Raw genomic sequence first — 14176 nt, forward strand, 5'->3', positions numbered from 1 at the left:
ATGCCCACAATCCAATATTCAATTGTACCACACAAAAATTACTCCAGAGCAACCAATAATAAGGTCGCAGTGAAAATACAGCTATAACCAAGTGGGTGCTACACCCAGGATCATACCCCACGCGTATCGCCGCAACCCATGCGGCTTCATCAGGGGAGGTACACTGATCATGATCCAACAGCCTTATATACCTTACTAAGGCCTCTTTCACACTTCAGTTTTTTGCATCAGTTATAATCCGCCAAAAAGGCGGACAAGCGGATCCGTTCTAAACTGATGTGAACGGATGGCACAGGATCCGTTTTCAGACGGATCCTGAAAATGAAGAAATTTAAAGGAATCGCTGGCCGGGAAGGGGAGAGAGAGAGAGAGAGAGAGAGAATTTTTTTATTTTTGTCCGGTACCCAGAAAGAATTTCGGGTTAAATGAGTGTCTGGAGGATCCGCCAGAGAAAAAAACGTTACAAGCTCCGTTCTGAAATCTTTGAGGATGGTGACGGACAGCAACTTTTGGCGGATCCTCACAAAAAACGGATGCAACGGACAGCAATCCGTCACAATCCGCCATTAATGCAAGTCAATGGGAAAAAACGGATCCTCAAAAAAAAATTGAGGATCCATTTTTTTTCAAAACCTGGCGGATTGTGACTGATTGTAAAAAACGGAAGTGTGAAAGAGGCCTTAGACTCAAATGACTCACACATGCAGATATGATAGGGATATTACCCATAAGAAAAAATCCAAATTTCACAGAGATCGTAGAGATTTTGAGGAGAAGCAGGTATTCCAATGGAAACACAAAGGGAATATTAGACGTGATATAGAAGAGTTAATGGTTTGCTTTTATATCCCTTTAAATGCCTTTAAGACTTCAATTGCCTTTTGCCTTATTATTGCTAGAATTATTCTTACGTAGACTAGTAGTCTCTGTCTTCAAGGAAACTATACTTGTTATCATATTTGTTCTCAACAACGTGTTCTGGGTATATTGTAAACAAGGTACGTACGACCCTGAGGTGATGGTGGGGGCCAAATGAGCTCCAGAGTCACATATTGTTGTAAATGGTATAAAAACATGTCTTATATTTCATTACGTCAGATAAAGTGATTTGACCACGACCCGTGTGTGTTGAGTCCTTTGTCTCCAAGCGCTTGTCATCAGAAGGGCGACAAAACCTCTCAATCCGGCCTCACTGGTGATCTGGAAAGATCTGACGCTTGGTCAGAACAAAAACAGCTACGACAGTTTGGCGCCCGACGGGGACCGTGGAAACCAGTCTATTCGGAATCCGTATTTGGGAGCTTCCTGGGAGGTTGAAAATGCAGAATCCAGGCTGCAGCAGGTGAGAACATTTATTCTTACATTGATTCTGCATCTGCAACCTCTCTAAGGATGTCCACATACCTCTGGGTAAGACTGTAACAGCACGGTTCAAAAGAACCCACATCACCAGTGAGGGGTGAGTATGTCTGTATGAGAGTTGAATAATAGAGTAATAAGATAATAATTGTCATCTGTATTATCTGTTAAACTGTTCTGGCAATATACTAATATACTAACTGGTTGTGTACTGGTGTACTGTGTAGCACAAAGTCTGGGATAGACTCGGTGCAGTGGTTGTTGTTTTGGATTGGCAGTAAATCATATGAGGCTGTACTTTGTATAGGGCTGTGGTTTTTTGGTTGCTCTGGTTTTCAATGTTTCTTGTTGTTTAAGAAGTTGGCTTTGGTGTTCTCGGAGTGTCAGTGGACACTGCTGTAGGTTAAAGTGTCAATCAAATCCAAAGTGCAAGATAGGCAGGCTGTGTGAATCCTTGTATGTATGTCTATGAGAACCTCTGAATAAGATGAGAGATGAGTAATTGAAAAAAAAAAAAAAAAAAATCCGTGAATGAGCACGTATAAATGAATCATCACACATCATTTTTGTGTCAAGAGATTTGTTACCTTTCTAGTTGTGGTGGAATCCCGGACAGATGCGTTATAGATATTTCAAATCTACATCTGAGACTGAATGAATTGAGTAATGATATAGCTTGTGTTATATGTGGCATTACATTGTAAAGTTTCCTGAATGCATTTGGCCATAAAAGGGGCAAGACTCAGTTAATCTCATTATACAGTCATCTGCTCTTACAGTGAAATCCCGTGATTTTGAGTTTCTTTGTAGAAATTGATTTTGATAACTCTAAAGAGCTACAGAATTCAGTGAAGAACGCTGCATTCTGATGGGAGGGGGGAATGATACCGCTGCGCAGTTTTTCTTCTCCCTTCGCTCTTATCTCTGCTGAGTGTGAGCTGTGCTCAAAATTCTCTGTAATTCTATCCATAAAGTACGCGCTGAAAGATTTGTGCATTTTAAAGCAACAGTACTTAATTGAAGTTGGAAGTTAAAAGTAAAATATGGTGCCTAATTTAGAAGGAAATTGCAAGTGATTGTTTGGTCATTAATGTGTTTGAACCTGCTTCTAGTTGTGTGATTGATTTGTATAGCAAATTTTGTATCAACAGAGGAGGTAGCCGACTGTACGGCTGATAAAGTGGGTTAGAGTCCTATCACACCTGGGACTTCTTACTTTAGTCAGCAGGTTTTATTGTTGTGGGTGAGAGGCGAGGGTGAGGAGCCCTCTGGATATACCTTGGCAGGCTCACTCTGACTTGCTAAGTGTGGCCTGTAAGACAGAGGTCCAGGCACACTGGGAGGGCATTTCAGAAGAAAGGTGAGCTGTCTAAGGTTGAAATAGCCTTCCCACAACAATCCATGGAGCTGGGCTGGAAGGATGCAGGCCTGATCCTATTCTAGCCAGCTGATCTAGCGGGTGAGAGGCAGAGAGCCTTCCCGCTACATCCTGTAGGTCTACCGGGTGAGAGGCAAGGAGCCTTCCCGCTACACCTTGGCAGGCTCTCTCTGACTTGCTAAGTGTGGCCTGTAAGACAGAAGTCCAGGCACACTGGGAGGGCATTTCAGAAGAAAAGTGAGCTGTCGGCAGAAAAAGGTTGAAGCCATGGCAACTTTTTCTGTGTACCGTCGGTGCCCCCAATGAGATCCAAGAGAGCTATGCAAATTGAAAAAGACAGAGAAGAAAGGAAGCAGTAATACAGGTTGGACCAATTTAAAAAAAAAAAAAAGGCAAAAATACCAGAGTGTGAATGTTTGGATGTACAAAAAGGCACAGACAAGGGAAGAAAATAGCAAGTGAATAAATGATGCTTGAGAATGAATGTGCAGCAGTGTGGAAGGTGTATTATGAATGTTTTGATTGACAAAGAGTAACCAGAGACTCAGACAAAACAGATGGACTTGTAAACACTGTGATCAGACTCAGACAAACCCAGACTGAATAGCTACTTGTGTGACCTGTGCTACTGACCTAAGCGAGTTGCGCTAAATCCTGTCCAGACAAGATCATATATAGTGACATAAGAAGCTGACATAATAGAGTGGGTAGTGGGGACATTGACCTTTGAGGAGTAAGCTGACAGTAGACATCAGACGACCAACCCCATCAGTGCGACTAGAATAAGAAAGATGCAGGTGTATTATCCCTGGAGCCCCTCTGACCAGCTAGCTTTGTTGAAACAGTTGCCTGACCCTGAAGACCAACCATTCCCATTTTACAGACACATACAGGAAATACAGCAGACATATAAGTGTACCTGGGCAGACCTAGAGAGGTTGGTGAGTTTAAAGGCAGGTGACGCACTAGGACATATAATTAAGACACACACAGATGTGACAAAGAATCAGGCTTGGGGCATGGATGATAAAATCTGCACTGTCTGGGGAGACATACTGTGAGTCACTAAGACAATGGGCTACAGTGGAACAATCAGAGCAGTCTGTACTCCTGATTAACGTGACACAGCAAAGAGGAGAGAGTGTAGAGATGTACTTTGGACGGTTACAGCTGAAATGGGCAGACATGGGGTACATTTGCATAAACCCACTTGATGTTAGAATACTGGTGAATGCATTCATTGACAGTATGAACAAAGACTTGCGAGACGCAGTACAGACAGCCAGACCTGAATGGAGACATGTAGATCCGAAAGACCTCCTTAAGGTAGCTAAAGAAATTGAGCAAACAAGGACAATAAGACGACCTGTCATGTATGCTGGAGCACAAGGAAAACAGTGGAGACGTAGTAAGGTACCAAGGGACCTAGAAACAGTGAGGTGCTGGAATTGTGGTACTTACAAAACTTATTGTTAGTGACAATACCCCTATGAATTTATTGGGAGCAGATGTGCTGAGTGCGATCCAGGCCACCATACAGTACTCTCCTGAGGGTATTACAGTCACAAGTCCCCTCTCAGATAAACATTTGTGTAAGATTGCGGCAATGGTGTATATGACAAAAGCGGTGAAACTAACACCTGACACCAAAATGCCTGAGGATGAGGAAATGGGACAGGTGCCAGACACTGTTTGGGCAAGGGGAAAAACGGATGTGGGTCAGTTGCCCATTCCCCCTGTCATGATTAAAATGAAAGAAGGAACCACTCCCCCTTGTTTAAAGCAATACCCCTTGAGCCTAGCAATATCAATAGCCAAATCAATTGCCCCGAGCAGAGATATTAGAGAGTATGTTAAGGCAGGGGTTCTGGTGCAAAGAAACCCCCCCTTTGGACTGCAAAGATCTTCCCCCTGTGACACCACTTTGTATCCCATTAGGAAAAAAGAGAAAAAAAAAAAAAAAAAGGAACTCAAGGGTTTGCTGACACTTACAGAAAGGTTCATGACTTAAGGGCTATTAATGATGATACAGTGAGTGTGACCTCAATCGTCCCTAACACACATATACACACACACACACAATATTGTCACAGATCCCAGTAATGTCAAAATGTTTCACAGTCATTGATTTAGCAGGTGCATTTTTCTCTGTACCCCTGCACACAGACTGTCAGTATCTTTCTCCTTTACTCATAGAGGTGAACAATATTGTTGGACAGTCCACCCACAAAAGGGGGAAAGAAACCCCCTGCCATCTATTCAGCAGCGATGGCAGGGATCCTTGAGTAGTGGCAATCACCTCATCCGCTGATTGTACTATTACAGTACGTGGATGACCCTAAGGGTTGCAAGGTCTCACGTGACAAATTACAGTATTACAAACAAAAGGTGACATTTGTTGGGACATTATATTGCCGAAGGTACCAGACACCTGACAGGAAACAGGCAATTCAAGATCTCCCTCTACCCAGGTCACCTAAGCATCTATGCATCTTCCTAGGTTTAGTGACCCGGGACCTCACACAATATTGATTGTGTCTGTGCGGTAGGAGCAGCCGCACTACTAGGAAAGGCATGTGAGATCACACTGACGTTTCTTTTGACAATCTATTCCCCACATGACATCTATGCCATACTCCTACAAGTTCAACCAAAACATCTGTCTATGGCCAGACAGCTCCGACTTGAGTGTGCTCTACTAATTCCTGAGTATGTCACCCCTCAAAAGATGTAACGTTCTGAATCCAGCCACCCTCCTGCCTGTGGATTCAGAAAAGGGGGAATTGGTGACCGTATTAGCAAGTGAGGAAGGATACTTTGACATGACGCATGAACATGTCTGCATAGAACTGATGAGTCAGGAGACAGTTGGGTTTGCACACATTCATGAAAAACCTGTTCCTAATGCAGACTTTGAGTTTCTTTTTTGTAGATGGCCCCAGATACCACCAGGATGGACGATTCTACACTGGATATGCAGTAGTATCCTCACATGAGGTAATCCGAGCGGAACCACTCTCTCCTCACATGTCGGCCCAGGAGGCAGAGTTGAAGGCACTCACTGAGGCGTGTAGAGCCGCTGCAGGTAAAGTCGCTAATATTTTCACAGATTCGAAGCCCATTAAAAATGCAGAGCTGGTGAAACAATTGATGGAGGCATTGATGTTACCAGTCCAGGTTGGCATTGTCAAGGTAAAAGCACACACAAAGGTGACTCCGTGGAGGTAGAGGGCAATAGAAGGGCGAACGAGGCTGCTAAAATAGCACAAGGCGGCCTAGAGAGAGCAGTGGACGGTGGCAGGGAGTCAGCGTATTCCAGCCACATTGGGTCTAGATGTCCTGAAATCCCTCCAGTAAAAGGCTGCCCAAACAGAGAAGGTACACCGGGGGAGACTGGGAGCTGAGCTGAACTCAAATGGAGTATGGGAGAATAAGGATAAAATGTGCCCACCAAAGTCCCTGTTCCCAATCATGGCGCAAGCAGCACATGGCCCCAATCACACCTCAAAAAGTCACATGTGTGCCATGGTAGATGCCTTCTGGATCGCTCCTGGTTTCAGTTACGCAGCCGCGAAACTTGTACAATCATGCCTCATCTGTGCACAGCACAACCCAGGTAAAACAGTAAAAGTCCCTAAGAAAGCGACACCTAGGCCTCTCTACCCGTTTCAGAGACGGCAGATTGACGACATACAGCTACCAAGGTAGGAGTGTATGCAAATATCCCAGTATGTGTAGATCTCTTCTCTGGTTGGCCGGAAGCCTATCCGGTAGAACGTGCAAATGCTAAAATGACTACAGACAAACTGATGAAAGAACTGATCTGCAGGTATGGTGTCCCAGAAACCACAGAAACAGATAGGGGTGCACACTTCACGGGAGAAATAATGAGGGAAGTCATGCAGGCCCCGGGTGTACAGCAAGCATTTCATACACCATATAGGCCACAAGGTAGTGGGAAAGTGGAAAGACTAAATGGGACACAAACTGAAAATTCAAAAGGCCATGGCAGACACAGGAAAGAGCTGGGTGGAGTGCTTGCCTCTTGCACTCTTTTCAGTCAGACACACTCCAAATAGAAACACAGGCTTGTCTCCCTTTGAAGTCCTGTTTGGTAGTGCACCAAAGACTGGTCTGTACTTCCCACAGGTGCTACAAATGCAACACGGTGCTATGACAGCCTACGTCCAGGCCTTGCAGGAAAGACTTAATGTGGTGCATAAACATGTGTTCTCATACATTCCAGATCCTAATGCCAGTGCAGATGTGCATCAGCTGAATCCAGGTGATTGGGTGGTTATACGCAGACACGTGAGAAGGATCCGGGACCCACGATTTGACGGCCCCTTCCACGTCCAGCTGACCACATCCACTTCAGTAAAACTTGAGGGAAAGTCCACCTGGATCCACACCAGTCACTGCAAGAAGGTCCTGTCAACAGCAGAATGACTGTACTCCTCATCACCTTGCTGGCAGTGACAGGATTACTGCGCTCTACAGAGACACAGGACAAACTCTTAAATGCTGATTGGGACAACAAACTTGTTCGGCATCATGCTCTTCTTATAAAGGACATGGAAGGACAGAAACCGAAAGACTGTTGGATCTGTACACACAGCCCTGTATCCGTGAGGACTATGCCGTTCTTAGCCTTACCTCTGGAGACATGGGAGGTATTAACCCCACACTGCATACACAATGAGACTTGGACTCAACCTAGGTGTGCCCCGTGATATATCTGCCTCATTGGCTATAGTCGAATGGGCCGCTAATCCCTGGTTTCAGTTTAATATAACGCGGCCTAAAGGTACAAATGTGGTGGCGGGAATATGATTCAGATGTCGGAAATATGGTCGCCAGGAGGAGGACTGAGATCCCTCACTCAGACCCTATTCCCAATGATGGACGGTGGTTCAGTCTTCAACACACTGGAGCAGACACCTGTGGTGAGGACAATAATTACACTCATGATCAAACACAGGTTAATAAGACGATGTACCAGGATGGTATTGAAGGCTGTAGAGCATCTACGGGTAAAATAATAAGGAAAGAAAGGGGTAAATGTACATCTGGTATAAGGGGAAAACCAATGAATAATACTTGGTGTGCCCATAAGCCTGCAGTAGGTCAGGACTTTTGAGTTTATACCAATGTATACAGACCCCTGGTCACGTTTGTGTTCACCCTGAAGGAGTATTCTTGGTTTGCGGACATCGTGCCTACAGGTGGGTGAGCCCAGACATAAGAGGGGTCTGCACTCTTGCTAAACTGACACCAGCCACTTTCATAGTTCCTCATAGTAAAATAGACACAGCAGCAGTCCCAATTCACACTTTGTATAGAAGGGCTGCAGACAATAAGCCCCAGCCAAATGGTAGGCCGCATCTAGTAGAGATGGGGATAACAAAATATTCAGTAGTATGCTAATATACCCCTTCATAACACAACTGTGGGATAAATTAGTGGAAGGTACCGACTACCTGGACGATCAGATTTTCCAGATTCTTGAAGTTCTAAATGAGACTAATACAATACAGAGACAATTAATCATAGTTACTAACCAACATACTATAGTACTAGATTACCTGACAGCAAAAGAAGGAGGAATGTGTCAAATAATTGGTCCCACCTGTTGTAATTATATCGACCCTGCTGGCAATCTCCAGATCAAGGCCATTATGGACAACGTAGGTGAACTTAGAGACCAATGGTTAAAACAACACAGTGCAAACAGAGACTCCTGGTAAGGTAACACATTCTCTTTCCTAAATCCAGTAAATTGGTTTAATGGCTTAGTAGGATGGATTTTTGGCATTATATAGACTTGTATGCAAATTTTGTTGGTTTGCTTATTGCTTTATGTAGCCGTAAAAGCGCTAATATATGTATTACTTAAGCTACTGAATAATGTATGCATAAAAAAAGAATCTAAGGCTGAACCTTCTGTAGTGTATCATAGACCCCAGGTAGCCATTGCTGATGGGGAAGGTGAGTGTCCACACTGAGGGTGGATGGGTGAAGCAGGTAGGAAGCCCCCTTATGGGTACTAGACCCATGAGACAGTAGCTCCTTTGTGGACATCACCTGACCCTGTGGCAAAGGTTATACCATTTACAAAAGGGGGAAATTGATATAGAAGAGTTAATGGTTTGCTTTTATATCCCTTTAAATGCCTTTAAGACTTCAATTGCCTTTTGCCTTATTATTGCTAGAATTATTCTTATGTAGACTAGTAGTCTCTGTCTTCAAGGAAACTATACTTGTTATCATATTTGTTCTCAACAACGTGTTCTGGGTATATTGTAAACAAGGTACGTACGACCCTGAGGTGATGGTGGGGGCCAAATGAGCTCCAGAGTCACATATTGTTGTAAATGGTATAAAAACATGTCTTATATTTCATTACGTCAGATAAAGTGATTTGACCACGACCCGTGTGTGTTGAGTCCTTTGTCTCCAAGCGCTTGTCATCAGAAGGGCGACAAAACCTCTCAATCCGGCCTCACTGGTGATCTGGAAAGATCTGACGCTTGGTCAGAACAAAAACAGCTACGACAGACGTAAGGCCCCTATGGATAGGGCCCCAGAGAGAACTGTGGAGTTGGCCCATAAACCTGATTATACATCGGGTAGTGATTTTTTATCTTCAGCCGAGAGCGAGGCCGAAATCGGACAAGAAGGGGCCGTCGCAGGCGGGAGGATGTTCACAAGAAACACCCGCTTCAGGGGACACAGGCCCCCGCAGTACAATCAGTACAGGAATTTTCGCAAGTAGATGAGGAGGTTGTCGTGGAGGATGGGACTACGGAGATACAGGTACAGGAGAATGTGCTTCAAATCATTATCCTATCTCAATATAACCTTTCACCTTTGGAAATTTCTGTGTTACAGAGGGGTTTGACTTTTTCGCCTGTTATAGGTATGGATAAGTTCACTTTGGTTAAGGATCCTTATATTTTTTGCAGACAATTAATTCTTCAGGTTTTACATAACAAGCCACGGATGGTGGATGGTTTGGATCAAACGGATCGTCAGGTGTTACAGGATCTATTGGATCTTTTACAGGAGGACACGACACATGGTAAAAATCGATTTCCTTATAAAAATAAATTAATGGTAGCCCCGCCTTTTTCCTTGGTTCCAGCTGTGAGGGGTTTTTTTTGAGTTGGTCAAAAAAGATTTTTTGGCCATTCCTGCTAGATCACGTCACGTGGATAATCTACATGCGGGGGAAAGACTGGCTGTGGATAATTTAAAATCTAATAAATTGTTTTTGATTAAGGAGGCTGATAAAGGTGGAAATGTGGTGTTGTGGCCGCATGAATTATATCAGGAAGAGGCGCACCGCCAATTGGATAATGTTCGATTCTACAAAAGATTACCGTCAGATCCTACTGGACCCTTCACTATTAAATTCAAGAGACTACTAGATAGGGCTTTTGAGTTGGCTTTATTAACAAGAAGGAGATGGAATTTTTGTGGGTTGAACATCCAATCACTCCTACCTTTTACATGTTGCCGAAGGTCCATAAGGATCTTGTTAGGCCTCCGGGCCGACCTATAGTTGCCAGTATAGGCAGCTTATGCGAAAAGGTCTCTATCTATGTGGACTATTTCCTTCAACCGATGGTGAAGACGTTACCATCCTATATACAGGATACCTCTCATTTTATTAGGAAACATCGTGATGTTACTCTACCCCCTGGGGCCTTGTTGGTCACTTGCGATGTAGAATCGCTTTACTCTAATATTGACCATTCTGATGGCATCACTGCAGTACTGTATTTTGTTGATCAGATAGTTCATTCGGATAGAATGCACGATTCATTCATTGTGGATCTGTTAGGTTTTGTGATGAAGCATAATTTCTTCCTTTTTGACAGGTCTTATTTTCTCCAGACCTCCGGTGTGGCTATGGGGGCCAGATGTGCCCCGGTTTTGGCTAATTTGTTTCTCGGATGGTGGGAGGCCACTCGGGTATATGTGACACAAATGTTCAGAGATAAAGTGCGACTTTGGTCGCGCTTTATCGACGATATTTTTTTTTATTTGGACTGGTACGGTAGAGGAATGTGATATCTATATGGGATTATTGAATTCCAATCCATACAACATTGTGCTCACCTATACTGTGTCCTCTGTTTCAGTTAACTTCTTGGATCTTACGGTCTCTAATATCAATGGGGGCATCTCTACAAGACTGTTTAGAAAACCTACTGCTACAAATAGTCTTTTGGACTATACAAGTTTTCATCCAGCCCATACGAGGAATGGGGTGCCCATAGGGCAATTTTTGAGAGTACGAAGAAATTGCACATCGGAGGTAGTGTTTCATGAGGAGGCTGCACAATTAACGAAGCGCTTCAGGAAGAGAAACTATCCTCGGGGTAGCATTTCTCGAGCTTATCAGCGAGCGAATGGTACTACGCAGGACTCTCTCCTGGTTACTCGTGACAAGATTCGGAGTGTGATGCCCCGGTTCATTACGCAATATAATAGTCAGTGGTCACAGGTGAGAGAAGTGATTGGGAGACATTGGGGTATACTTACGACAGACTTGCAGATGTCTGCTTTGGTGCCAGAACGGCCCTGTATAACAGCAAGATGGGCTCCAAACTTTAAGGATATTTTAACAAAAAGTCACTATATGAGACCAGTAATTGGGTTGGAAAGGGGAATAATACTTAGGGGCTCATTTGCATGTGGCAATTGTACCATATGCCCCCATATGCATTCCATCAGGGATTATTTTGTGAACCCAAGAGACGGCACTAGACATAGGTTAAGGTCATATATGAACTGCAAAACTACTTGTGTGGTTTATGCATTAATCTGTCCATGTCATCAGGTTTACGTTGGTCAAACTTCTCAGGAATTACGCCGGAGGATCCAGAAGCATTTCTCAACAATCAACCTGGCACGTATTGATCAAACCAAGGGCAAGGTGTTGACATATGTGGCAGCCCATTTCTTGAACCACCATGCTGGTAAGATTGCTGGTACTATGGTGGTCGCATTGGAGAAAATATCATTATCCAATAGGGGGGGTTCACCCAGAAAGCTATTATTACAAACAGAGTCCAGATGGATTTTTAATTTGGACTCACTGAGCCCAAGGGGTCTAAATGAGGAGCTCTTATTTACTGGATTTCTGGGATGAATATTTATGATGTTCTCTTCTCTCCCCTCATGCAGTTATCCTATTGGACATCACTTCTCATGGGGAAGATGGTTACCCCTTACCTCATTGGAATCTCAGTCTGGATATATTGTGTTAGGTCTTCGTTCTTTTATATGTAACTAAAATCTGAATAAAGGTGTACTATATTGATTTATATGGTTCTAATTGATAGGTTTACACGATGTCTCTGTAGTCTCTTTGAGATATTCCTTATCATTATCTTCTGTTTTCTGTATAGTAGGAGTCTGATGTGAGGGGGTTTTATCATCATATTATCATTTTTGGCTGTGAGGTTTTACCTTATATATTGCTTGGGACATTAATCCCTTTATGGATTTTCTATCTAGTTCTATTGTATATTGTGACCTTGGAATAATATGGTGGATCCCTAGGTTTGAGCTCATGGGGACCATTGGGTTGGACCTGAGGATAGGTAGCCATTGTTATATTTTTAATGTCTTTTATGACATGTACCGGTGTTCGGGCTTCACATTAACCCTAATAAGCTTATGGCTCCTTTTCATGTTGTGACCCCCTCCCTATGTGTTTCTGTCTGTCTCATTGTTGTGTGTGTTCTTCATGTTGCATGCTCTTGTGAGCACTGTGTGTCGTTGGAGCTGCAGCCTCACGCCCGGGTATGGGTTACCGCTCGGGGCTGACCTTGATTGACTTCTTTGGCCAGCATGTGGGGGCGGGAGGCTTGCGTTCCAGGGGAGAACTCCATGCGTCTCACTGGACGATGGTGCGAAAAAGAAAAAAAGAGAGAAAAAAAATTTTTTCAAAGAAAAATTTTTTGAGGGATTTTTTTTTTTTTTTTTTTTTTTCCTCCCCTGTTTTATCAACACTCCTCACACAGCTCATTGCGCATGCGCGGCGGCCATGTTCCTTCATTGACCGGGATGCCGGTCTTTTTGTAGTGATTGGAACTTTTGGATGGGGGCAGTTCACCTGTGGTGCATGTGCGAGTCATTTGAGTCTTAGTAAGGTATATAAGGCTGTTGGATCATGATCAGTGTACCTCCCCTGATGAAGCCGCATGGGTTGCGGCGATACGCGTGGGGTATGATCCTGGGTGTAGCACCCACTTGGTTATAGCTGTATTTTCACTGCGACCTTATTATTGGTTGCTCTGGAGTAATTTTTGTGTGGTACAATTGAATATTGGATTGTGGGCATTGGCCATATTGCTGTTGGCTTATTATGGCCTGTGTGCCCTAACCAGTGAATATTTAGGGACACATGCATGGAATTATTTCATGCAGCGATTGTGCAATATTAGGGCCCTTGGTCTCCATGAGCAGGTTTATGGGGTGGTTGTTGTGATTAATTGCAGTGAGGTTGGACCACATGGTTGATATACAGGTTATTACAGCATAATCTATAAGTGTGATATGCCATACTTCACTGTTATATATTGTGGGATGCTTCATATGTTTTTATTATGTTTTTAATTGTATTGCTGCATCAATAAAACATTGTTTTTGTACTGGTTCAGTGTGCGCTATTTGCAGTGGTTCTTTTTCTTCTCTTCTCATGTTTATTATTCCACTGTTGCTGCACCTAAACCTTCATTTATATATTTGTGATTGGTACAGTTGGTGCGCCCCATTTTTGTTATATATAAAAGGTGGTAAGGGCAGACATAGGCAGTAAAGTCTCTACTACTACCCAGAGATTACTCGCCCCTCGCCGTTGTGGCACATTTCCCTGCCTTAACTGTGCAGCCTGTTCGAATGTGATCAGGTCAGACAATATCACTCATCCTAGGACAGGCAAGTCTTTTCCGATACGTGGCTACTATACGTGTGATTCAAATTTCGTGGTTTATTTGGTGAAATGCCCATGTGGCCTCCTCTATGTAGGCGAAACAACCCAACACGTCAAAGACCGTATTGCCAGCCATAAGTCAACGATTAGATGTCAAAAAAACTGGTTACCCCTGCCTGAGCACTTTACTAAATACCGACACTCAGTTGCACAGTTGAAATACCAGGTAATTGAGCATGTACCCCGTCCGAGGAGGGGTGGTGACCATATTAAATTATTAAGAGAGAGGGAAACATACTGGATACATAAGCTGGACACTTTGGCCCCTAGAGGGCTGAATAGAGAAATAGACTGGCTTATATAATGACTAACAACCTTTTTCTGTTATTTTGCAGACTCGTTAGTACACTTTAACCCTAGGTGAGTTTGCTCCGCCCACTGGACTCTGTCTTAGATTGAGTTATTTGCCCTCCATGTGTATATGTATATAT

The 14176-nt window shown here is 43.6% G+C and overlaps 2 long non-coding RNA genes across 2 annotated transcripts; both read left to right on the top strand.

Annotated features, from left to right (window-relative positions):
* Positions 1-931: 931 nt before the first annotated feature.
* LOC141092702 (uncharacterized) lies at positions 932-9168 on the top strand. The gene is made up of 2 exons (XR_012232879.1): positions 932-1459; positions 6984-9168. It is a non-coding gene; the product is annotated as an uncharacterized lncRNA (long non-coding RNA).
* Positions 9169-9493: 325 nt separating this feature from the next.
* LOC141092804 (uncharacterized) lies at positions 9494-12479 on the top strand. The gene is made up of 3 exons (XR_012232929.1): positions 9494-9553; positions 9703-9818; positions 11586-12479. It is a non-coding gene; the product is annotated as an uncharacterized lncRNA (long non-coding RNA).
* Positions 12480-14176: the final 1697 nt, after the last annotated feature.

Source organism: Dendrobates tinctorius, unplaced genomic scaffold, assembly GCF_039654945.1.
Source record: "Dendrobates tinctorius isolate UK_male_01 unplaced genomic scaffold, ASM3965494v1 ptg000060l, whole genome shotgun sequence".
Lineage (NCBI taxonomy): Eukaryota > Metazoa > Chordata > Amphibia > Anura > Dendrobatidae > Dendrobates > Dendrobates tinctorius.